This window comes from Pan paniscus, chromosome 11, assembly GCF_029289425.2.
Source record: "Pan paniscus chromosome 11, NHGRI_mPanPan1-v2.0_pri, whole genome shotgun sequence".
NCBI classification, from domain to species: Eukaryota; Metazoa; Chordata; class Mammalia; order Primates; family Hominidae; genus Pan; species Pan paniscus.
In genome coordinates, this window is record NC_073260.2 from 93,234,857 (window position 1) to 93,262,420 (window position 27,564).

General features: G+C 34.5%; 1 long non-coding RNA gene across 1 annotated transcript; it reads left to right on the forward strand.

The window, feature by feature from the left end:
- The first annotated feature begins 17,797 nt into the window (after positions 1-17,797).
- LOC130540495 (uncharacterized) lies at positions 17,798-27,344 on the forward strand. The gene is made up of 2 exons (XR_008954479.1): positions 17,798-17,929; positions 26,753-27,344. It is a non-coding gene; the product is annotated as an uncharacterized LOC130540495 (long non-coding RNA).
- The last annotated feature ends 220 nt before the right edge of the window (positions 27,345-27,564 follow it).

Here is a 27,564-nt window from a genome sequence, read left to right on the forward strand (position 1 = left end):
TTAATAAATGGTGCTGAGAAAACTGGATATCCATATGCAGAAGAATAAAACTAGAATGTCATCTTCTATCCCATGCAAAAATTGACACAAAATGGATTAAAGCCTTAAAAGCAAGATTTGAACCTATGAAATCATTAGAAGAAACACTGGGGAAACCTTATAGGACATTGACCCAGGCAAAGATGTTTTGTGCTAAGACCTCAAAAGCACAGACAAGAAAAGTAAAAATAGACAAATGAGATTACATCAAATTAAAAAGTTTCTGCACAGCAAAGAAACAACTGACAAAGTGAAGAGACAACCTACAAAATGGTAGAAAATATTTGTAAACTATTCATCTGACAAGATATTAATAAGCAGATTATATAAGGAACTTAACTTCATAGCAAAAAGCCAAATAACCCTATTAAAAATGAGCAAAAGACCTGAATAGACATTTCTCAAAAGAAGACATACAAATGTCCAACAGGCATATGAGAAAGATCAGCATCACTAATCATCAGCGAAATACAAATCAAAACCGCAATGAGATATCGACACACCCAGGTTAGAATGGCTGTAATTAAAAAGACAAAAAGTAACAGATGCTGACTAGGATGTGGAGAAAATAAAACTCAGCTCTGCTGATGGAAATGTAAATTAGTACAGCCATTATGGAAAACAGTATGGAGATTCCTCAAGACACTAAAAACAGAACTAGCATGTAATCAGCAATCCCACTGCTGGGTATATATCCAAAAGAAAAGAAATCAATATATTGAAGCTTCAGTTTCTTGAAGTACTATTTGCAATAGCAAATATATGAAATCAACCTAAGTGTCCATCAAAAGATGAACTGATAAAGATAATGTGGTATATATACCCATTGGAATATTATTCAGCCATATAATAGAATGACATTCTGTCATTTGCAGCAATATGGATGAAACTGGAAGTCATTATGTTAAGTGAAATAAGCCAGGCAAAGAAAGACAAATATTGCATGTAGTCACTTACATGTGGAAGCAAAAAAAGAAGACCTTAAGGTGGAAAGAAGAATGGTGGGGGAAGCGAAAGAGTGAGGGGGAGATGAAGAGAAGTTGGTTAATGGGTACAAATATACAGATAGAAGAAATAACATCTAGTGTTTGACAGTACAATAGGGAAAATATAGGTAACAATAATTTATGGCATAGTTCAAAGGAGCTAGAAAAGAAGAATTGTAATGTTCTCAACTCTAAAGGTAAATGTGTGAGGTGATGGGTACCCAGTGACCCTGATTTAATTATTACACATTGTACACATTTATGATAAATCACATGTGCCCTCAAAATATGTACAATTTTGATATATCAAAGAAAATTCTGATTTTTTTCTTGAAAGATATCCTCAAGTGAATCTATATTTGAGAAAGAAATACTGAGCTGTAATTCATTATAATGAAAACATATGGGGACTAGAGAAAAAACAAGTTATTTCAAGCTCATCTGGTTTTGTGTGCTACAAACTATCGTTTAGATCAAGCTATTGGGCATTATGCAATTGCATATCTTGACTGTATAAGAACTAGATATGTGACTGTGGAAAGCATACCTGGAAGTAATATATTCAGAATATAAAATATTGATCCCTAGCAACCTGGGTACCACGTAAAGCAACAGCACTTTCACGGTGATTTCCTGATAAGGACAAAAATGTCAATGAAGGAAGCAGGAAAGTTCCTTAGCTATCATCAAGGTTCCCTTGAAACAAGCAAAAAAATTACGTGCAGATCAATGAAGTTACTTTTCTTATGCCAAAGGCTAATGTAGTAACAAATTGCCAAACTGAAGCTATAGGAAACCTAAAAGAGATGGATAAAACAGAAGAGTTAAAGCAAATTTCACTGGAACAAACAAGAAGCAATAGAAAATTAATGGTTGTGATTCTAATAGTTAAGAGTTTTCATTCATTTACTGATTTTCTTCATTTGTTAGCAAATACTTAATGAATTACCAATTGATACCAGAAGCTATTCTAGACACTGAGAGTGCAGCAATAAACAAAGCAACAGAGTTCTACTGCAAAGAGTATAAGTAGGCAATAGACAAATTTATAAGATGCTTTGTGGCTACAAAGAAGAGTAAGAAAATGAAGAAGTGGGTGCTCTATTTGGGAAGATATATTAAAGGAATCTTGATTATTTTTTAATGAAAAACTGAATTGCCAAATTCAAAACAGAAAAGAAGGGGTGAACTGCAGGTGAGATATTAAAAACACAAAAACAAACAAAAAAATTGAGTTAGAAGACCAGCCTGAAATAATTGTGTGTATGTATGTACACACATGTGCTAAATTCAAGGAGAAGATGTAATAGAAAATAATATTACTAAGTTAAAGATAACGTGGACTATCTTGATGGAATGAGCTCACTAATTATAAATGCAATTAATGAAACTAACCCCCTTCAAGATTTAGTGAAAGGTCATATTCATTGTGTATTTACTATTTGCTGAGCACTAGTCTAAGTTCTTTGTGCTCTCTCTCTCTCTTTCTCTTCCTTTTTTCCCTCTACTTCTTTTCTTTCTGTTATTTTTTTCTTCAAATAATTGTATAGAATAGCCCAATTATGATCTTCCCTTTGCCTCAGAAAAAACTGAAACTTAGCATAATTGATAATTAACAAGAGGCAGAGACAAGCTTCAAACTCATGCATGCCTTATTATAGAAACTAAGCTTGTAAACATTTCCCTGTTCCTAAAATTCAATAAGCATGAACACACACACAAAATAAGTTTATCTACAAAGGAACAAAGCAAGTAAACTAGACCTTATTCCATGAAATGTGGGAACCAGAAGGGGATATGCTCACAATTATTTCTAGAAAGATGAGATTGAGGAAAATTTTAAATTGAGAAGTCCATTTGGAAAAGTTATCAGTGATATGTAAAGTCAATAGAAATACAACAAAGATATAGAAGGACTATAAAAATATGCCTCCACAGTGTCATTTTTGATTTATCAGAAGTATGTCAGGTGACTCAGAAATGAGTACAAGGTAGAAAATAAGAATGAGAAAGAGATGACATAAAATAAATGTCAATATAAGGAAAGCAGAAAACTTTGCTCTTAGGCTTAGTAGGAACATTAAATTTAAAGTGAATGTCAAAAATAATTGATGAGAGAATACTGAGATAGTTAAAATTAATAAAAATATAAATATCAAAGATATCTGAAAGCTGGGAAACACTGAATGGTAAGATAAGACAGAGAAAGCAACACATTCTGAAATGCTAAAATGTTCAAGCTACAGAACTGGTTTTAATAGGTATGCTTCCTTTTTTACTTTAATAGAGAAATATAAGTTTATATAGTCATAATTTAAAGGTAATAACAAGAAAAAAAAAGTGCAGCTATTTAGTCCCTAGATAAAATGGAATCAACTGGGCCCAGCGCGGTGGCGCATGCCTGTAATCCCAGCACTTTGGGAGGCCGAGGCGGGTGGATCACGAGGTCAGGAGATCGAGACCATCCTGGCTAACACGGTGAAACCCTGTCTACCAAATATGCAAAAAATTAGCCTGGCGTGGTAGCGGGCGCCTGTAGTCCCAGCTACTCGGGATACTGAGGCAGGAGAATGGCATGAACACGGGAGGCGGAGCTTGCAGTGAGCAGAGATCGCGCCACTGCACTCCAGACTGGGTGACAGAGCGAGACTCCATCTCAAAAAAAAAAAAAAAATCAACTGACAGCATGAGCAAGATATCAAAAGTTAGAACTCATAAAATGGATGAAAACTGAACTCAATTAGGAATGAGAAAATATTAAAAGTAAAATACAATGATGATATTATTATTATTATTTTGTTATCAAATAGACACAGGGTCTCGCTCTGTTGCCCAGGCTGGAGTGCAGTGACACAATCACGGCTCACTGCAGACCTGATGTTCCGGGCTCAAGAAATCCTTCTGCCTCAGCCTCCCAAGTAGTGGGTGGTATTATAAGTCACAGAAAAAAAAATGTAATTTGGTACAGGACAAATTAAAATCTGCAAAGAGAAGAAAATAACTTCAATCTAAAACAAAAGTAGTTTAAAAAAACTCACAAAGAAGAAATACAAATTTATAATAAACTACAAATATTTTAAATCTCACCAGTAATCAATAAAAAGGCAAACTGAGGCAAATTCTTAATTATAATTAAAATTAGCATGGCTATTTTGGTGTTAGAGCATATGAAAACTTACCTGTTATCAATAAAGACATAAAATTGTGCACACTTTCAGGAGTTAATATAATAGTTTTATACAAATAACTTAAAAAATAGTTATCAAAGTAACTTTTTTTCTGTTTTATCTTACAAAAATATTGAGACATGCTTAGAATGTTTTATGTACTAATATTTTTCTTTTTAAAGTAGTTGCGGTGTTGAAAAATGGGCAACAACCAAAGTATTTAACCATTGGCAATGTTTAGTTAAGTTTTGAGATAGGAAAATGTTAATGTATAACATAACAATTAAAGTCAACTTTTGTAGGATATCTTGTACTGTTGGAAAAGAGATTATTATAAGTAATATTAAGAAAAGAGGTACAATCTAAATATATATAGATCATAATACTAATTTTAGATCAGATACTTTTATAGTTACACATATGTATACAATTGGTGAAAATAGCTTATCTCTTTGTGCTAAGAAATTGACAATTCTATTTTCTTCTTACTTTTCTTTTTGCTGAGGAGGTAAAGCCAAAAGCAACATTTATATTCAAACTTTGTAATAAAAACTGTTATTAATCTAAAAATAAATGTGTTGACCACAGCAGATATCAAAATAATAAAAGTGACTCTCACCAAACATGTCGTCAGATATGAAGACCATAGTGCCTTAATTTTCAGGGTCTTCTGCAACTCATGAGATATCACCTTCTTTAACTGATACAGAAACTACAGTAGAGTTCACAATGTGGTAATTGTAACACATAATCCCTGAAACTGGAACAGAGCCATGCTCTTGTAAATAATTTGACGTAAGTCCAAGAAAATGTACTTGCTAGCATCAAGGGTTTTCTAAATAAAGCTACTTGGAAGGCTCCTGGGATTCCCCTGAAATGAGCCACTTGACATAGTTTTGCCCTATATCAGTAGAATAGCTGTAAACTAAAGATTTTGAAACATGTGATAGCTTTTAAGTTCTTAGCAGGTCTATTAGAAGATGTGGCTATGCAGCTGTTATGGGTATTTAAGGAGCTGGGGAACATCCAAATTACAGCACCCTTCAACGGAATGAATTATTAAGAGGCTGTAACAACAATAGCAGGTTGTTAGAGCAATGCCCTTTCCCCATAGATCTCACAAAGAGCCTAGTTAATATTACTGGGCCTCTGAAATGAGTAGGTAGCAAGGAAGATTTCTCCACTTACATGTAATAAAAGTATGTCTCAAGAAGCACCAATCACAATCACAAAATTATGTAGAAGGCAAACTAAAAATATTTGTCAACTATCAATGCATAGCAGGAAAAGCTTATTGATTGTTACTGCATATAGCGGAGAGTGGTGACTGCCAACAGTGAACATAGGTTCACAAAGAGCTAGGTTTATTGCAATAATATGCACTTTCTGGATTTAATGTCCTTAATGGCAGCAACTAGGCTGTTATATCAGAGAAATACTGAAAAAAAAAAAAAGGTTTGGATTTCAGAAAGATATCTGACAAAAATGCTAAGTAAGTCCTTGTGAAAAAATTATTTGAGACTTATTTATGAGATATTTTGCAGAGAATTATAACATGACTAAATGATCTTATCTAGTGAACTGCTTTAAGAATGGAAGTCAACCACAATGGACAGGAAAGAATCTAGTTTTATATGGTAGGATTTGATTGCTTGTTGCATCACATGTTAAGCATTTTTTATCATTACTGTGAATGAGGGCTTACATGACACAACAAATTGTCAGATGACAGGAAACTAGAGTGATAAAGGCCACATGAATTGAGATATTCAGGATCTAAGATAACCTCAGGGGGCTGTAACATTAGAGGAAGTAAAACCAGATAAATTGCATTATGAATGAATATAAAGAGAAGCACATTTATTAACAAAAAAAGTCTGAAGAGGTAAAGCATTGGCTAAATTTTAATGCAACTGACTTCAAATCTATTATAAGCCCAAAGTAAAGTGTGACAATCGATACATAATCAAGTAGAATCATAGATTGCCTAATAGAATACAATAATGACTTTGATGGGTTTAATAACAAAGCAACTACTAATAATTTAAGTATGTTTTTATTCATTTATTGCTTTCATATTTAGAATAGTGCTGTGGATTAGAGAATACAATATAGCAAGATGAGCAGAGATTTCTTTGGATTTCTTTGTCACTCTATGTTTATCTCACCTTTGGGGATGTACACCTTTTCGGTGGATAGGCCCTGTTCTCTTTATGTCAAGAGAATGTAGGATGATTTGTGAATAATTCACATTATGAAAGAATGTTCTTGACATCACACTAAGAGCAGGATTTTCACTCAAGTAAGTGGAGTAAAAGTGATGCAATGGGAAAATAAATGGTGGGTTTCCTGAAGGAAATTAACCCGTATGGATACAAAGCAGTGTTGGATTTTAGGTGATACTTGCTCCAGCCCAGACGATTATGTCAAACCATTTGAGCAGGATGCAGAACTCTAGAAACCATACATTTAAAAGATAATTTACAAAACAGGTGTTGTTGAGAGACTGGGCTCTCAATAAATTTGAAAAACATATTTCTTGGAAAACAAAATGATTATTGATGTGAAAAAACTTTTTAATATACAAAGGGATTAAACCTTCCACTAATTTCCCATTTCAATGAAGCAATTAGGATGTTTATCTTAGAAAGGAAAACAGTAAGGGCCAGGCGCGGTGGCTCACGCCTGTAATCCCAGCACTTTGGGAAGCCGAGGTGGGTGGATCACGAGGTCAGGAGACCGTCCTGGCTAACACGGTGAAACCCTGTCTCTACTAAAAATACAAAAATTAGCCGGGCGTGGTGGCAGGCGCCTGTAGTCCCAGCTACTCAGGAGGCTGAGGCAGGAGAATGGCGTGAACCTGGGAGGTGGAGCTTGCAGTGAGCCGAGATCACGTCACTGCACTCCAGCTTGGGCGACAGAGTGAGACCCCGTCTAAAAAAAACAAAAACAAAAAAACAAAACAACAGCAACAAAAAAACCAGTAGCTCACATGACAAAATATTTCTGATACAAAATATTTTTCAATACATAGAATGACCAAGAAGAAGCTGTACAATCTGTCCCCATGTGCATCTCTTCCTCCTTTCCTAATAATTCCTTCACCCTTACTCGATTCCAGCCACCAGAGTTTCTTGAACCCAGACTTGGCAGTATCTTTTAGCATTTTGTGGAGTACTCTTCTTTCAAAATGCCTTATGGTTATCTTCACCATTTTAGGTTGGAACTCATATATGTCTCCTCCTTAAGAGAAAATTTTCAAATTGCTTCAACCTAAAATTCCTGACTCCTCTCCCCACCTTAAGTTTTTTTCTTCTTTGTCCTCAACAGCACCTGGCACATGCTATGTTGTTTTTATTGTGTTTTACATCAGCCTCCCCTAACTAGAAGATAAGCCCTTAGAGCATGGAGAGTTTTGTCTGTTTTGTTCACTATTGTGTTTTCAGTGTCATAATAGTTCTCTCCCACATAATATACAGCTAATACATATCTTTTATGAAATATAACCTATACATTATTTTAAAAATCTGTATAGTAAATACAACTGTTCCATTTTGGTAGTTTCATTTTAGGGAAAAAGGCTGTTTTTGTTTTTGCTTTTTTGAATATTAATATTAAAGGATAAGTCAAACATGCTATATTTTATAAACAGACATTATATAAACAGCTGCTAAATTAAAATATATTGGCCTTTACAATACTTTCAATATAATGAAAGCTCACTCAAAGACAGCTAAGTCTACATTAATATCCATAAATTATGAATTATTTTGGAAGCTGTGGTGTTTACATTCTTGTATTACAAAATAGAATGATAACTATAAAATAAAACAACAGGAGAGAATAAATGAAGATCTTTAATTTGCAGTCAGCACTAAATCCCCAGCACTAAATGCGAATTGGAACCTCATGAATAGGGAAAAACTGCTAGAACAAAATGCCAGAAATTGATTTCAGAAAGCAGTTAGTTGCCTTTCCCCTGTACCTCTAAACTGTTGATTTTTTCTCCTCTCTCTCTAATACTGCATTTCAGAAATATTACAATGTGGTTAGAACTAGAGAATGAAATGAAGAGTGGAACAGGTATCATAATTTTGTTGTTGTTAGAGCTCTCCTTTTACTGTTTTTAGCTCTTCCTTCTCCGTTTCTGCCTCTTGCTCAGTATGTTTTACTTCCTGTCATATGTCTTTCCCAGATTCTTGATGAACCATTTCTCTCAGCTCTCAGCAGTGCCTTTGATACACAAAAGTGAAATTGTTTAGGAAGATGGATGCATTCAGTGTGAGAAACGGCAGGCAGCCAAAGAGCTGTCCCTGAGTGACAGATAGTTGACAGAAGGCCGTGGACCTTTTATAGAAAAAGACAGGAAGCTAGGATTCTGTAATCAACTATACAAGAGGCAAGAAAGATGGTCCAGAGTTTCGATATAACTGAAAGCCTTCTGTGTGGAAGGTCACGAATCTCAACCTTCTGAAGATTTACCAATCATCAAACTCTAGAAAGACACCTCTCTGATTACTTGATCTGTATTTCCCTTTTCTCTGACTCAAAGTCACACAGCTCTCATGACTACCAAGTAATTTGCCTTCCCCACTTCTAAATTGTCACTGGTTAGCTGCCATGGGCAGAAGCACCTGCTGTGACTGTCTTGCACTGGAGAGACTTTTCTCTGGTATTTACATCAGTCCATTGAGCCATTTCTGCTTTGTAGGTCCCACAAAACAGCTTGATATATTTCCCTCTTCTGGGAATGTACAACTTTTGCAAAGTTAACTGCCAAAGGAAGGTAGGTGGTTGGTTGGAGGGATGAGTATTATGTGTCATTTCCTCAACTCATAAAGTCGGAATAAGTCAGAGATTCTAGGGTCAGGGTGAACCTTATTTTTAACTGCATAGCTCACCTGCAATGATCTGCAAATGGCTGTTATCTGGGAAATCTAATCAGAAAAAAAGAAATAAAGAGAAAGAGAGACAGAGATAAAAGCAGGCATATAAGCATTATATATGTCAGAAAATTATAATTTTCATGTAGAAAATTAAGGAAAGATAAGATGCTTGAGGGTGATGCTAATTAATCTGACGTAGCTTTCTCTGACAAGGTGATATTCGATGAGAACTCTCAGTTCCTATCCTATATTATGCCCTGCTAATATGTAAGCTCAGTAAGGGTAAGGATTTATTTTTATTCATACTCTAAATTAATTTCCTAGAACAGTGCTGACACATATTGATGATCAAAAGTATTTGTTTACACTTTTGGTAAATTAAATAATATTATCTTCAGGCTTATCTTTCTAAAAGAGCATGCATTTTTGTAATGTACATTAGAATATTTCTATTCAAATTTTAATTATATGATCTCTTTCTAAAAGTTTAATCCTTAGCCATCAGATGTGGCTAACTAGAGCTATTCATTACTCCAAAATTTCTGTCTTTTTGTTAAAAACAAAAAGAAATCCACAGAAATGACAAATCGATACACTGGAAGTAGAGACAGTCCTTTGCCCTTTCAGATCAACTCATTTTATCTGGTGTCCTTATCTTCCTTTTGGGGAGTGTCTGTTTTGATGCTCATAATGTAGCATAAAATTCTCTTTTTGATGAATTTCATTTTTCTCTTGAAAGGAAAGAGTGCCATGGATAGCACAGTCAAACCAACCTTTTTGGCATCTACTTGTCAGATATGTGACTTACATACAAAATAAGAAAGCAAGAATAAAGGCAAGAGGGCATTTGAGACCTTTAGAGATTAATAGGTTTTAGAATCTTTCCCCTCCAAGTTATTAATGCAAATTGACCTAGTTCAAAGTGGTCAACGTGAAGCATTTCTGTGGTATGTATTTAAAATGCTATTTCGGTTTCAAGAAGTAGTGTCTAAAAGCCTGGAGAACAAAAGATGAGTAAGGCAATAAGAAGGTCAGCAGAAGACATTCAAGGTTATGGAACTGGAGTACGTTTTCAAGCCATGGACAGTGCTGAATTACTTTGTTTTCCTAAGTATTTAAATAAAACTAATCTACATATGTTTGCAGATGACTTATATTCACATTGTAGGCAAAATTTATGAAGTGAATATGGGATCATTTATAACCTTCATCTTATTTCTTAAAATTGATGCCTTGCTATAGATAATAGGTTTAAAGAAGTAGAACATTTTCTTTTTTGAGGTTAGCACAATAGAAATTAAAATAGGAAAAATAATAAGATGCTATTTATATTTTGTATAGCAAGAATGCATGTGATTCTTGTGACTCACCTCTGGGGGTTGTCCAGATTAGGTCACGCAGTATCTAAGTTTCTGGGAGGAGGCAAGAAGCTATTATCAGCATGATTATACAAATGTAGCTTGACGACAACTTTTAATTCTCATTCTTTCATTGCTTTAGGGGACAGCAAGCATAAATATATCACCAATAATTGTGATTTAGTTGAAACATTCTATAGAATTTAGGCACAGAAAAATGGCATGTCAAGTGCGTAGTTATGTAAACATGTATGTGCATGCATATACCTGGGAACTCACAGGTGTTTTTACTTTGACATATGGCATTAATTTAGCTGACCTTTTCTTATTTTCTGAAGAGTAAACTTACATAATTTCAGATATGTGGAACAAATAACAGATAAAATGTTTAAGATTTTTCTTTTTTTTAATGTTTTAAATATATTTTTGCTATTCTGTTTTCTGGTGTTCATACAGAGTTTGTAATTTAACAAACATTCACTCATTGCTTATTTTTCCTTTATTACTTAATTTTTAAAACATGCAAAGGGTTTATAAATTATATACATATACACGATATATGTAACTTTATTATTTATTTATTACATGTTACCTATTACATAGTTATTAATTACATTTTATAGTGTTTCTCCCTAGAGCACTAGTTTTCAAATGTGTAATACATTTAAATAACTAATCTTAAATTCAAAACATGCTTAGAATTTCAATTTGTAAAATACAGAACATAGCACAGGCCCCTCAGCTTTTCAGTATATTATAACTTTTTACTAGGGACCGGTAGGTATGGATTAAAACAGAAAAAATAATATTGATGTTAGATCCTATTTTAAAAGTTGGCATTCTAAAGTAGAATCCACCTCTTCTATATCATTAAATAAATATGTAAATTAAGTTAACTAGTATGTATCAAACTCAATATTTTTGTTCTTTTAGTACAGTTTACACATATAAATATGCTGTCATAGATATAAAGTAAATTTTAGAAAAAAAGATACAAGTTTTCCTAAATGAAAAAAATAAAGAGTAAACACACAGTGAAAGACTTTATAGCAAAAAAACCCCACATCTCTTTGCCCCATAAGAAAAGCCTTTATTGTAATGAGCACCTAAAAAAAGAGAGGTTCAGAAAGGTTAAAAATAAAAGACACATAGAAAACCATTGTGGCCATTATCTTATCAGTCTTATGTAAATCAAGCCAAAACAGTATTATTTTATATAAAGAAGACCTTACAACACTAAAGACAAAGAAAAATTGTGGATATCTATTTACTAAAAATACAGCAATATTTCCATTAAAAAGCTAATAAGACATAAGAAGAATCAGAAAGAATCTCAACAATTACAAGATAATTTAGGACATAGCTTGCAAAGTGAGACAGAATCAGTGTTAGGGATGAAAGATACAGTGACACATTATCAATAAGGTAGATCTTATAGAAGCACATGGAACATTCACAAACACTGGCGATACATTAAGCTACAAAGAAAATCTCCACAAATTCCAAAATACAGAAATGGTACAAAAATCCTCTGAGCACAGTGCAATAAAATTAGAATCTGTTACCAAATAAAACACTTATGCAATAAGAATTCAAAAATAAATTAATATCAAGCACAAAGAGATCAAGATTCTAGAGAAATTGGAATCAAAAAAGTGGAGAGAAGAAACTATTATAAAAACAGAATTCAGTGAGTTGTTGAGGAAAAAATAGAACTAATAAACAGATGAGCTGAAGTATTTCAAAAGTAATAAAATAAACCAGTTATATAAACAAAGGGGAGATAACAGGTACATAAAACCTAAGTTCTTCCTAGCTAAACCTAAGTTCTTGAGAGGCTGAGATGAGACGGTCACTTGAGCCCCTGAGTCTAAGGCTATAGTAGACTATGACTGTGCCTGTGATGAGCTACTGCACTCAAGCTTGGGCAGCAAAATGAGAACAATGTATCTCTAAAATTAAGTAAAAAGACTTAACAAGGAGGAAATGGCCATCAAAAGCAAGGATATTACAAAAATCACAAGAGATTTTGTGCACAATTGCATGCAAATATATTTTAAAATCTAGAGTAAGTGCATAATTTTCTAGATAAATAAAATATCCCCAAGCTCATTGCAGACAGAGTTTAAACAGAATACTTTTCATAGAAGAAACAGAAAAAGGTGACAAAAAGCTCTCTTCTGCACGAAAGCACCAGGCCCAGAGAACTTCACATGCATATTCACAAGAATATTAGAAGATTTTATAATTCAAATGCTACTTAAACTATTAGAAGGCATTGAAAAATAAATAAAACTTCCAAAAATTTTATATAGTAGATATAACTATGATACTAAAAGCTGAAAAGGTTAAATACAAAAAAAGAAAACTGTTGATTAACCTCACATCTAAAGAACAAAGTAAACATTTGAACTATCATTTAATTAGAAAGAATGCAAGGAGATATTAAGACTGTAATACATTATGTTTTACATTATGTATAAAATTATAAAACATTATTCAACATCAGTAGTTGACAGATCTTATGTTAATTGATATAATAGAAAAATCTCATGATCATCTTACTAGAAGCTGAAAGGGAATTTGACATAATTTAAAATCTATTCCTTAATGTACTCAATAAAATAGAAACAGATATAGAAACATGGATTTTTTAAGTGATAAAATATAAGCCAGCTGGTTCAAAACTCTATACTTTATAGAAATTATTAGATGTCTGCATCTAATTCCAAGAGAAGGGTGACTTACGTTACTGCTACTACTTTATATGTTTTCAAAGTGTTAGCCAATGAAATTAGGCAAAGGAAAACTATTAGAGTCATAAAACTTGAAAAGAAAAAGAGCAAATTTGTATTTATTTGATTAGGGAGAAAGAGATAACCCAGACTATTGGATTTATTTTTCCCTTTGACATCATGGATATGAGTATTAATAACATTTGGTGTTATCAATACTGAGGTACCAATATCATGGTACACTGAACGATCTGAAAGGGATAGAGGATAAGAGAATATCATATTTAGGCATGTACTCTACTGTGATAGCAACCTTGGCCTTTATCCATCATTGTACCTAACTTGCATAACTGCATGGCTTTCTTGTTGGATCAAGTGGATTTTATTCACTTGGTAGCATTTAGTTTAAACGCATATCATTTATTTGTTTCAGAATTGCCAATTTACTCATGGATACTGAGACATATTGGAAGACTGGTTATATTCTTGGATATTTCTTGAACATATTTGTTCCCATTTTCTATATATCTTATATTTCCAATTTTCCCTGCCCTGTAATGAAACTGACTCTTTTCATTCTGTGTAGAGATTTGATCATGAAGAGAAACACTGTGGGCAAGTAAAAACATCCTAGTAAAGTGCTTAAATCATTTTAAAAAGAGGTTAGAGCTATAGTTCACCATGTGCCCTTTCCTTTCTCTTTCCTGCATGTCTTTGTTTCATCGTCTATGAAATTATCCTCAGTCTCAATACTGACACTGTTTATGTGGGTTGAATAAAAATAATATTGACATTATGAAATGGAAAGCTCTATGTAAATGAGATGCATTATTTTTACAAAAGAATATTTTGGAAAAATTGGAACATAACCACTTAAGGGGTGGAACATAGCAGCTGTTGAGTAGTACACTTAGAGAACTACAATTTGGATGACAGTGCCAGGATCTGCTGTCTAGTTTTATTTTTCAAAATGAAATTACTGGGAGAATTTAGCTCTGCAGCAAAGTACAATTATCTTAATATGAAAAGGCCAGAGAACAAGGGTTAATAACCTCATCTCTTTCAGGGTGTTGATTTTAATTTGATACCAAAAAATGAGCCGATTTACATATTACCAAAATGGAACACAGATTAATAATACTTGAGTTTTTCAGGGACCAAATCCTCCTCCTTATTCTTAGAGCCCACAGTTATATTGTTGTCTATATCTTCCTATAGGGAGAACCTAAACCATTTATACTATCAGATGAAGACTGATCAGATTATCAAAGCCCATAATCTTATAAAAATTAGTTGACAAATATAATAAACTTCAGAAAAATAGCAAATATATAATGTAAGTGGATGATTGTCATTATCTCTTTTTTCCAATCTAGATAAATTTATGTAGCATTGGGTAGAAATTGTCTGTCTTTGTTCCAGTACCCCAATATCAATTCCATCCATGTTAAGATACAGAAGAGATCAAGTGGAAATCAACTTTGAGATGTAAACTAGATAAATTCTACTAGAAATAAACTTTATTATAAAGCAGGTCTGATTGAGTTAAATGCTTAACATTTATAGGTACAATATCTTTAATTATATTACCTATGGAATAATTGTTAATATTGTTCAATTATAGCCTTAACCTGGTACCATGGTCCTCCTTTTTATAGCAAATTGATCATTTTTCTACATAACATAATCGTGCATACATTTAAAAAATATATCTTGTATAACAGTCCAATTACATTATTTATTGGACAGGAAAGCAATAATTAATGTCGTTTGAATATGTCATTTTACTTTAGAACTATGATGTGAGTATGAGTCTCATATATCTTCCAAGTTTGAAAAAAAAGCTATCTATCTGTGTATAATCTCTAGGTCATATACATATATATACCTATATGTGTATATACACATGCATGTATATACACATATAGGTATATATATGTATATACACATATATGTATATATATGTATATACACATATATGTATATATATGTATATACACATGTATGTATATATATGTACATGTGTATGTGTATACACATACATATATGTGTATATGTGTATGTGTATATATATGTATATGTATATATATTTTTATTTTAATCAGGTAGTTGCACTACCTGATTCTCATGGTTGCATGTGCCATGTACCTATCACGTAATTCTTAGTCCCCTTTCCTGCCATAGCCAACCTTGAGGCCCAGGCTGATTGGGTTGTAGGATAACCTGGTTGTGCCCATGTCAGCCTAATTTCAGAGTGGCCACAGCACACAAAGCTCCTGAAACTGATGTTTCACATGTAGTGTGAATAAGAAATTGAGCTTTTTAAGTCAAATTCACTGAAAGTGGGGTTGTTGTTAACCACTACAAATTAGTTCATAGTTGCTCTTTACACTTCTGGGATAGTAAAGAAATTGAACCTATGTAAACATAAGTTAAAAGGTAAGAGAAGACATAGTCAGAATTGTAAACACACAACATAACAGTAACAAAGAGAACATAATGACTCTTTTAATAGTTAATATAATTAATGGTCAATCTGTTTTACCAGAAAAAACAATAATAAATATCTAAATGACCTTTGTAATAAACAGAAATATCCTGAGATTCAAATTAGGTACTTCATTTTAATTCACTTTTAAAAATTTACAAGAGAATTTTATAAGGATTTCTATTGCCCATCTTACTAAATACATATGTGCCAAGGAAACGGAAGGATCATTAAAATTTTCAAGACACCAATAAATTTAGCACAGTTCTAGTCATGAACAGGACGGAGCAAGGGTTGAAATATTGGGCACTTTCACATTCTTTGTTTCATATATCTGAAACACATTTATTTTAATAGGATATATCTGTTTTTCTATATACAAGAAAAAATAAAGGCTAAAACAAAAGGATTCCATAGAAACATTATTCAAAATTTATTTTTACATAACCAAATTTTTAAATTGTGTTTTGCTATCCACAGCAAAAGGTTGAAAGAAAAGACTTGGAACCAACCCAAATGCCCATCAGTGATGGACTGGATAAAGAAAGTGTGGCAAATATACACCATGGAATGCTATGCAGCCATACAAAGGGATGAATTCATGTCCTTTGCAGGGACATGGATGAAGCTGGAAACCATCATTCTCAGCAAACTAACACAGGAACAGAAAACCAAACACCGTATGTTCTCACTCATAAGTGGGAGTTGAACAATGAGAACACATGGACACAGGGTGTGGGAGCATCACACACCGGGGCCTGTTGGGGGATGGGGGGCTAGGGGAGGGATAGCATTAGGAGAACTACCTAATGCAGTTGACGGGATAATGGGTGCAGCAAACCACAATGGGACGTGTATATCTATGTACCAAACCTGCACATTCTGCACATGTATCCCCAAACTTATAGTATAATCATTAAAAAAAGAACTGAAACTACAAAAAAAATCTTAGATGCTTTTAAATCCAAGATGTGGAGATTAAAATCTTGATGTAATTAGCGTTCAAATTACTGATATTCTAAACAACAAAGACCCAGCTTTGTACTCCCATTTTCTAATGAAAATTCAGCCAATAATTTCAGCATATATAGGAATGAAGTGGTTTCTGTGACATGAATAAATTTATCCTACCCCAGATGATACATACAATTGAGATTAATAAGACAATCTGTAAGAAGAATATCTTGGATTTATTTATTTTTATCAGCACAATTCCCTTATTACAAAAATGTCACAAATAATTAGCACACTGTCAAGGTCCAATCAGGAGATACTCCTCATGGCCCTGGCAGGTCTTAAGCAGTATGACTACTTAGTTTGATACTCGAATGGAGTTCTTCCTTAAACAAGCGAAACCTATGAAACTATCAGAAGTCTGGAAAGATATGAGAAAAAGGAATAATGCCATGACAAGTGTGTCTCTACACTGCGCTTAGTACTCTGCAGCACTTCTGAAATATGAGCAACACAGTTTCCAGCATGAACCTCACAGTTCTCCATATGCCCAGGAATTTTGGCTACTTCTTATCCCAAAGGCACCCCGTGTGAGGCACTAGAAAAAAAAAATGGTTAAAATTATTATCTTATTTTAATAGTACTTCATTTGACATTCTCTTTACATAAATTATACCATTAAGTAAGAGGAGAGTCAGATTTATTGTAAAACTAATGGAACTGGTTCTTCTTTAAGCTCTTGGGCCTCTGTGAGTGCTGGAGTTTATTGAATGTTTTGGGTAGAGATCGGAAGCCAGATTGCAATTATTTGGCTAAACAAACCTGACAATACAGGTACCTAGATTACCAAGGCTACTACATATATTTTTTTCATTCTGAAAATATGTTCACTTTCATGCCCCATTGTGTATTTGTTCTGTGTCATTCTTTTTCTCAAATAGAGCTCTCCAACTTTCATAAGATTTTGGTCTCCTCAAACCTAAATCCTTATCCTGGGGGGAAAAATGAGATTAAAGATCTCTGCTAAACCGATCACTAATTTATAACGTAGAACGCTTATATGACTTATCTATTGCCATTTTCATGCTAATAACCCTCAAAACTCAGTGACATAGAACAATGAGCATTTGTTTAGCTTGGGTCTATAGGGGAGTGATTTCATCTAGGCTCACTCACAAGCCTAGAGTCACTGTCAGGAAGCTGAGCTAGGATGTCTTTAGCTTTGATGACTGGGGTGACTTGGCTCATTCCACATGTTTCTCATCCTCTAGTGGGCTATACTGGGAATGTTCTCACAGTAATGGCACAGAGAAAGGGTAAGTAGAGGAAATACACACTAACTTGTTCAAGCATCTCCGTATCCCATCGACTAATGCCTCATTGACCAAATCAAATCATATAGATGGTGTAACAGAATCAAGGGGGCAAAAATGACTTGTTGTAACTTTGGAAATTGTTAATTAGGATATATTCCGTCCTTACCTTTTAAAGATACATATTGAGATATTTGCTGTTGAAATTACATGAAGTCTTGAATTTGCTTCAAAATACTATAAAGAAAAGGAAATGGATGGGATGAGATGAAGCAAGACTGATAATGAGTTGATAAATTGTATGGCTGGGAGATGAGTACACGGTATTCATTCTACTGTTCTCTTGACTTTTGCACACATTTCAGGGGAGGCTTTATCAGTCGTTTATTTCATTAAGCATATAGGGGATATTTTTAGCAAAATGTACTTTTTTACTTATAATTGTGTTATTATAATATATAATGTCTAGAGAAATTTGGAGAATATATATTAGCTGATAAAATATTATTTAATTGTATTTAAAAAGAATATATGTCTTATCCAATACATATCTTTAAGGATATGTTTATTTCTGGTCAATTTCAACATGAGTTTGTGTATTAACAGTGATTTATTGAGTACCATCTGTGCACCACGCCCATTTCTAGGCTCTGGCCATAGAGAATGAAACAGATGAATGGGGTTTCTGATCTTGAGGTTTTCATGGTTGTATTAGTCTTCTATCACTGCCTTAACAAAGTTCCATAATACTGATGGCTTAACCAGTACAAAAATAATATCTTGTAATTCTTAAGTCAGAAATTCAATATGGGACTCATTGGGCTTAAATCCAGGTGTTGGCAGGTCTGCATGTCTTTCTGAAAGCTCTAGGGGAGAATCAGCTTCCTTGCATTTTCTGTGCTCTAGAGATCACCCACATTCCTTGACTTGTGATTCCTTTCTTCCATCTTCAAAACCAGCAGTGTCACACCCATCTGTGATTTTCTTCCCCAATCACATGTCTATCTGAATGACTCAGTCAGGAAAGTTTCTGTACTTGTAAGGGTTCCTGTGATTAGATTAGGCATACCTGTCCAATCTAGGATAATCGCTCCATCTCAAGGTCCTTAAATTTAACCACATCTAGAACCACATCCCTTTTTTCATGTTAGGTAACGTATTTCAAGTTTCAGATTTGAGAATGTTGACATCTTTGGAAGGCCATTTTTCTGCCTATCACAATAGGTAAATGCTGGGAAGAAGCAAATTAATTAATTAAATAATTAAGCAAAATAGACACTTTCAGACACTGATATATACTATAAAAGTCTGTAAAAGAGTGATACAATAGTCAATGATTTGCAACTTGTGTATAAGAGAAGGCCTCACTAAGGAAGGGACGTTTAAACTGAGGCTTCTGACAAATAGAGATCACCTTGCAAAGTGATGTAGGCAGGTAATTCTCAGTTAAGGCAAAGCTAATGTAAAAGTCCAAGGTGGGAGAATAGAAAGAAGGCAAATGGGCTAGGTCCTAGAGAGCTAAGGGGAAAGTAACATTTCATGAGGTTGGAGAGTTAGTAAGAGTCCAGATTTGTTGGCTTATTTATTGTCTGATTTATCCTGTTGTAGGTTCTGAACTTTGTACAAATTGCCAAGGAAAGCTAAGTAGAGAAAGGAAATAATCTGATTTATGTTTAAAAGTAATATCTGGCTGCTTGGTGGATAATAAACTGTAGCTTTCTGTTCTCCATAGCACCTATCATGACCTTGGCTGTTAAGTCCTAAATTAGTAATTTAATTAAAATTCCTATGTTATTTAGCAAAATACTCTGTGTAAATTAATATGTTTAAGTTTTGAAAATAATCCAGTATGAGATTTTGGAACTGATACTGAAAAGCTAAGTAAAATTGGATGAACTTAATTATTTGTTTTAAATAAGAACTACATTCTTCCTTCGGTAGAGACAATTCTGATATTTGGTATTTACTCAAAGGTTCAAATAGGAATATGAACAATGTATGTACATATATTTTTAACAAATCCTAGTATATGGGATATGTCATCATATTTTTAAAGCTAAAGAAGAAAATAAATTATACACTATGCTATTGTTTCAAAACTAGAGCTATTGTTTAAATTTATAGGGATATGGTAACAATTTTACAAGGTTTATTTTGTATCTATAGATTAAAATTCATAGAAATGGCAGGAGCTGGATGAAAGAAACAATATCTTATCAGCTTGTACACTATTTTGATGAATGGGAGAGAATGATCCATGTTTATGGCATACACTGTGCTAAACAGATAAACTGTGGAGATTTCTGTTGTAATATATTCTGCTCAAAGGATCAGCCTGTAGGCCAGGCACGGTGGCTCACGCCCGTAATCCTAGCACTTTGGGAAGCCGAGTTGGGTGAATCACAAGGTCAGGAGTTTGAGACCAGCCTCACCAACATGGTAAAACCCCGTCTCCACTAAAAATACAAAAAAGTAGCTGGGCATGGTGGCAGGCACCTGTAATCCCAGCTACTCGAGAGACTGAGGCAGGAGAATCGCTTGAACCTGGGAGGTGGAGGTTGCAGTGAGCCAAGATCGTGCCACTCCACTCCAGCCTGGGTGACAGTGCAAGACTCCATCTCAAAACAAAAAACAACAAACAAAAAACGCACAAAAAAAATCAGCCTGTAAGCAGTTACGTAATTAGGGGTAGTTTAGGTGGTAAAAAATTTGCACACATTAGAAGGTAGTAGATAGAGAGAAACCAAAATACCAAAGTTGACTACAGAAGATGTGTATTAACCTCCACCCCTGCCCTACTCATCCTATCAGAACCAAGGTACCAAGTTCACTTTTTGGCAATAAAAGGTTCTAAAATATATTCTCTTACATATGGCTTCAATATATATCCATCCGTCTAGGCTCCATGATACACATATATATCCAGCCTAGCACTCTGGTGAGTTTTGGAAACTTGATAATATCAAATTAAAATTTAGGATGTACATTTTGAGAAATAAAATTACAGTAGAATTTTTAAAAATTGTATTTTTATTTGCAAGATGGATACTTTTAACAAATTATTGTATAATTACATAAAGTTTGCAAAATTCATGATAATTTTGAAGTTATGTGCTTTAATACAATGTGAAACCGATTTTTATTTCTATTGAAGCCATCAAGACATGTCTATGTGTGTGTATGTGTGTGTGTGTAAAAGGTTACAGAATAAGTTTATAACCACACACTCCTAAGTAAGGAAATTTTTGATATAATATTTGTCAATAATTAAAAACAAACATAACCTAAATTTTAAATACAAATCCCCATTTTCTTTGGGCACCAGGACTGTTTCTGATGCAGTTCATGTTTACTGTACTAACAGTTATGGCATTTCCAGTTTCCTTCAATAATCCGCATTCAAAATAATAGCTAATTCATTGGAAATAGACATTCTTTCTGAATACTCCTGTAAAATTAAAATAATTAACCCATCATTATGGAAGAATGTTTTTCCATACAATTTGAACAGAATCTATTATTGCATCAGCTTTCCATAAATAAAGATATAACAGAAACTAAAGCATTTTCTTTCGCCCTCTACCCCAATGAATGAATAAGAAGAAGCGACACTCAACAAAGTGCTTTATTTTCTACTTCCTTTTTAATATCCTCTTGGTTTTCTGAAGACCAGGAAAAAGTAATAGAGCAATTAATCATATGATATTCCTCTCCTGACAGCACTGGCCTCTTATTATATTTATCGCTGTGCTACTAAGCCTCTTTCTGCGACATCCTCTAGCTTGTCACAGCTTTCCCAGTAACTCTACATGCTATCAATTATTCAGCACAAGCAGCACTATGCATCCCTTCAAGGATGATTATTTAGGAAAAGAAATCAATAAACCCCATTAAAACCCATGTAGTAATAAAAGATAACAGGACGATTATAGTCTGCCCTGTACCTTGCAAAAAGGGAGTTATCAAAAACCAGTTAGAGTTAACTTGCACTGGTAACATAATATTTATTTATTTATTTTATTTTATTTTTATTTTTTTGAGATGGAATTTCCCTCTTGTTGCCCAGGCTGTAGTGCAATGGCCCATTCTCAGCTCACCGCAACTTCTGCCTCCCAGGTTCAAGCGATTCTCCTGCCTCAGCCTCTGGAGTAGCTGAGATTACAAGTGCGCACCACAACACCTGGCTAATTTTTGTATTTTTAGTAGAGATGGGGTTTCACCATGTTGGTCAGGCTGGTCTCAAACTCCTGACATTAAGTGATCCACCCGCCTCGGCCTCCCAAAGTGCTGGGATTAGAGGCATGAGCCATCGTGCCCAGCCTATATTTTTTAATAGTAAAGCTTTATTACCTGAAGCCTCCAACTTGCTAATAGATTCTTTGGAGGGGATACAAGTTTGTTTTCCAGTAAGAGAAATTTTAAACTTTCAAATCTTGTTTGTATCCTCTTTTATTTCGTTGAGCAGTGGTTTGTTGTTCTCCTTGAAGAGGTCCTTCACATCCCTTGTAAGTTGGATTCCTAGGTATTTTATTTTCTTTGAAGCAATTGTGAATGGGAATTCACTCATGATTTGGCTCTCTGTTTGTCTGTTATTGGTGTATAAGAATGCTTGTGATTTTTGCACATTGGTTTTGTATACTGAGACTTTGCTGAAGTTGCTTATCAGCTTAAGGAGATTTTGGGTTGAGACGATGGGGTTTTCTAAATATGCAGTCATGTCATCTGCAAACAGGGACAATTTGACTTCCTTTTTCCTAATTGAATACCGTTTATTTCTTTCTCCTGACTGATTTCCCTGGCCAGAACTTCCAACACTATGTTGAATAGGAGTGGTGAGAGAGGGCATCCCTGTCTAGTGCCAGTTTTCAAAGGGAATGCTTCTAGTTTTTGCCCATTCAGTATGATATTGGCTGTGGGTTTGTCATAAATAGCTCTTGTTATTTTGAGATACGTCCCATCAATACCTAATTTATTGAGAGTTTTTAGCATGAAGGGCTGTTGAATTTTGTCAAAGGCCTTTTCTGCGTCTATTGAGATAATCATGTGGTTTTTGTCTTTGGTTCTGTTTATATGCTGGATTACGTTTATTGATTTTCATATGTTGAACCAGCCTTGCATCCCAGGGATGAAGCCCACTTGATCATGGTGGATAAGCTTTTTGATGTGCTGCTGGATTCGGTTTGCCAGTATTTTATTGAGGATTTTTGCATTGATGTTCATAAGGGATATTGGTCTAAAATTCTCTTTTTTTGTTGTGTCTCTGCCAGGCTTTGGTATCAGGATGATGCTGGCCTCATAAAATAAGTTAGGGAGGATTCCCTCTTTTTCTATTGATTGGAATAGTGTCAGAAGGAATGGTACCAGCTCCTCTTTGTACCTCTGGTAGAATTCAGCTGTGAATCCATCTGGTCCTGGACTTTTTTTGGTTGGTAAGCTATTAATTGTTGCCTGAATTTCGGAGCCTGTTATTGGTGTATTAAGAGATTCAACTTCTTCCTGGTTTAGTCTTGGGAGGGTGTATGTGTCCAGGAATTTATCCATTTCTTCTAGATTTTCTAGTTTATTTGCATAGAGGTGTTTATAGTATTCTGTGATGGTAGTTTGTATTTCTGTGGGATCAGTGGTGATATCCCCTTTGTCATTTTTTATTGTGTCTATTTGATTCTTCTCTCTTTTCTTCTTTATGAGTCTTGCTAGCGGTCTATCAATTTTGTTGATCTTTTCAAAAAAACAGCTCCTGGATTCGTTGGTTTTTTGAGTCTCTATCTCCTTCAGTTCTGCTCTGATCTTAGTTATTTCTTGCCTTCTGCTAGCTTTTGAATGTGTTTGCTCTTGCTTCTCTAGAGGACACAAACAAATGGAAGAACATTCCATGCTCATGGATAGGAAGAATCAATATCATGATAACGGCCATACTGCCCAATGTAATTTATAGATTCAATGCCATCCCAATCAAGCTACCAATGACTTTCTTCACAGAATTGGAAAAAACTACTTTAAAGTTCATATGGAACCAAAAAGAGCCCACATCGCCAAGTCAATCCTAAGCCAAAAGAACAAAGCTGGAGGCATCACGCTAGCTGACTTCAAACTATACTACAAGGCTACAGTAATCAAAACAGCACGGTACTGGTACCAAAACAGAGATATAGACCAATGGAACAGAACAGAGCCCTCAGAAATAATACCACACATCTACAACCATCTGATCTTTGACAAACCTGACAAAAACAAGAAATGGGGAAACGATTCCCTTTTTAATAAATGGTGCTGGGAAAACTGGTTAGCCATATGTAGAAAGCTGAAACTGGATCACTTCCTCACATTTATACAAAAATTAATTCAAGGTGGATTAAAGACTTAAATGTTAGACCTAAAACCATAAAAACCATAGAAGAAAACCTAGGCAATACCATTCAGGACATAGGCATGGGCAAGGACTTCATGACTAAAACACTGAAAGCAATGGCAACAAAAGCCAAAATTGACAAATGGGATCTAATTAAACTAAAGAGCTTCTGCACAGCAAAAGAAACTACCATCAGAGTGAATAGGCAGCCTACAGAATGGGAGAAAATTTTTGCAATCTACTCATTTGAGAAAGGGCTAATATCCAGAATCTACAAAGAACTCAAACAAATTTACAAGAAAAAAAATCAAACAACCCCATCAACAAGTGGGCGAAGGATATGAACAGACACTTCTCACAAGAAGACATTTATGCAGCCAACAGACACTTGAAAAAATGCTCATCATCACTGGCCATCAGAGAAATGCAAATCAAAACCACAATGAGATACCATCTCACACCAGTTAGAATGGTGATCATTAAAAAGTCAGGAAACAAGAGGTGCTGGAGAGGTTGTGGAGAAATAGGTACACTTTTACACTGTTGGTGGGACTGTAAACTAGTTCAACCATTGTGGAAGTCAGTGTGGCAATTCCTCAAGGATCTAGAACTAGAAATACCATTTGACCCAGCCATCCCATTACTGGGTATATACCCAAAGGACTATAAATCATGCTGCTATAAAGACACATGCACATGTATGTTTATTGCGGCACTATTCACAATAGCAAAGACTTGGAACCAACCCAAATGTCCAACAATGATAGACTGGATTAAGAAAATGTGGCACATACCCACCACGGAATATTATGCAGCCATAAAAAATAATGAGTTCATGTCCTTTGTCGGGCCATGGGTGAAGCTGGAAACCATCATTCTCAGTAAACTATCGCAAGGACAAAAAACCAAACACCGCATGTTCTTACTCGTAGGTGGGAATCGAACAATGAGAACACGTGGACACAGGAAGGGGAACATCACACACTGGGGCCTGTCATGGGGTGGGGGTGGGGGATGGGGGGAGGGATATCATTAGGAGATATACCTAATGTAAATGACAAGTTAATGGGTGCAGCACACCAACATGGCACATGTACACATATGTAACAAAACTGCACATTGTGCACATGTACCCTAGAGCTTAAAGTATAATAAAAAAAATTAAAAAGAAAAACTTTCAGATTTTGACAGACCACGAGAGCAACAAAACCACAGCTTATTAGTAATTTTTCTGGGCATGAGTGTCAATGACTGAAATACTCTGATAGGTCTTTTTGAGGTGGCCCGTTCACTTATAATTAGGGAGATTCCAGAAAGAATTAATGTCTAGAAAAAATTAATATTTGCTAGACAATGTCATAGTCATTCAAGTACATCTCAATCTCAAGTTACTTCTCAATATATTGGAAAGGCACAATGAGACAGTAGGTCCCCTAAGCAGGCAGTTTTCTTCCAGAGGTCACCGGGTAATACTTCAAGTCCTTTTAAGTGCTTGCATCCAGAATATTATTTCAATAAGCAGCCTCTAAACTGTTATTATTGCTTCTTTCTACCACTGAATGAAAGGTGTCCATTCTGACGAGTGCATTGATTGTGAGGTTTATAGCACGACACTTTGCCAACAATTCACCTTGCTCTGAATATTCCCAGACAATGGAGCGGAAGAGGAGTACTGAGTCATTTCTGACTAGGCAGAGGCATATTTCATAACAGAGACTTAGCTCCCTTGAGATTCCCATGACTACTCATGTTCTTCATCCTTCATATTACATAAACCTGAAAAATATCAAGATGGCTGGCTTCACTCAGCAGTATCTGCCTTAACGGAGAAAGACTAGACTTTCGACTTATGAAGGAAAGTTTTAGTGTCCATTACAAAATAATAAATATTCATGTTTATATTCTAGAATAGCAGGGATCAGATGGGTTTTGAAATCACTTACAAGAATGTGAAATTATAAATGCCAGGATGCAATATGTGTGAGTACACAAATGGCTTTAGAATTTACTGTCTGGACCAAATAATCAATGATATCCCTAACACGATTATTTTTAATGTTTGTTTTAGCAGTAACTGTGATACTGTTTACAGTTCCCTGGGATGCCTAAATGGAGTTAAACACAGGTGTACTTGCAATATGATAAGGAAAAGGATCATGAGCAGTTTATGTTCTCAGAGTTTCACATATAAGGATACCATGTCTTTCTGATAATAAAGCTTTGCTTATTTCTATGTTGATATATTTGGTAAAAATACAGAAATATGACTAAATTTTCTGGTCATATTGCATTAAAAGGCATAATTTCAATTCAGTGTTTGTGATTCTATTACCATTTCTTTAGTTTCATTTTATTTTTCTCCATATTAATTAATAAACCGTGTTTAAATATAGTAATAGCAAAGAAAAAGATAAAGTCACGTGCATGCTCCCAGGTCAGTCTCTACAATGATGCTATCTTGTTTTCTCTTTTTCTAGAAATCTCAGGCATAAAAGACATTGGAACTAAGAAATGTGTTGATTAAAAAAATATAGGAAGTGACAGCAGGAACACAGTACTACCTTAATTACCAAAGCCATTTCTAACTTTGGGTGTCAGCTAATACTTATTCTGCCTAGGTGGTGTTCTGATTTATATGAGTGTCTGAAAGATATAATGTCTTTCCCAGAGGACTTTATTAGAATCTAATGATTCAACTTGAATGCAGAAAACATAAAAATGTGTGTGTTCAGCAAAGGCAGAAGCTGGAGGTAAGTTGTGGGGAGACACACTTAGTGAGACAGATGAATCCAGGCCTGAGGCACCTCAACCCATCCACATTCTTCTTCCACTGTTAGTTTTATATTTTCTTCATAAAAGCAAGATTTTTTTTTTTTCTCAGAAAGATACATGTGCTTTTCATGTCTGCATTCTGATAAGGAAAATAGTCAAGAGAAATCATGAAAGTATTAAAGAATGGCCACTAATTGAATTACTTTAGACAATAAAAATGCAGCTGTTCTTTGCACCCAAATGAGTGTTACCATTCAATTTTTCAAATAAAGTTAAAAAAGGAGTAATTTTTGCTCACAAAGGGAGTGATGGTTTAGTAACTTTAATATTGGGAAATTCAAATTAGCTTTATGCAGCATAGTCCTTGAAACAAAACCTGGAAAGAATTCTATTCGACTTCTACTATCCTAGTAGAAAGCAGAAAGAGCAATACTACATGAGAACACAGGGGAAAAACTACACAACATTGATCTGGGAAATGATTTGTTTTAGATATGACACCAAGAGCACAGGCAAC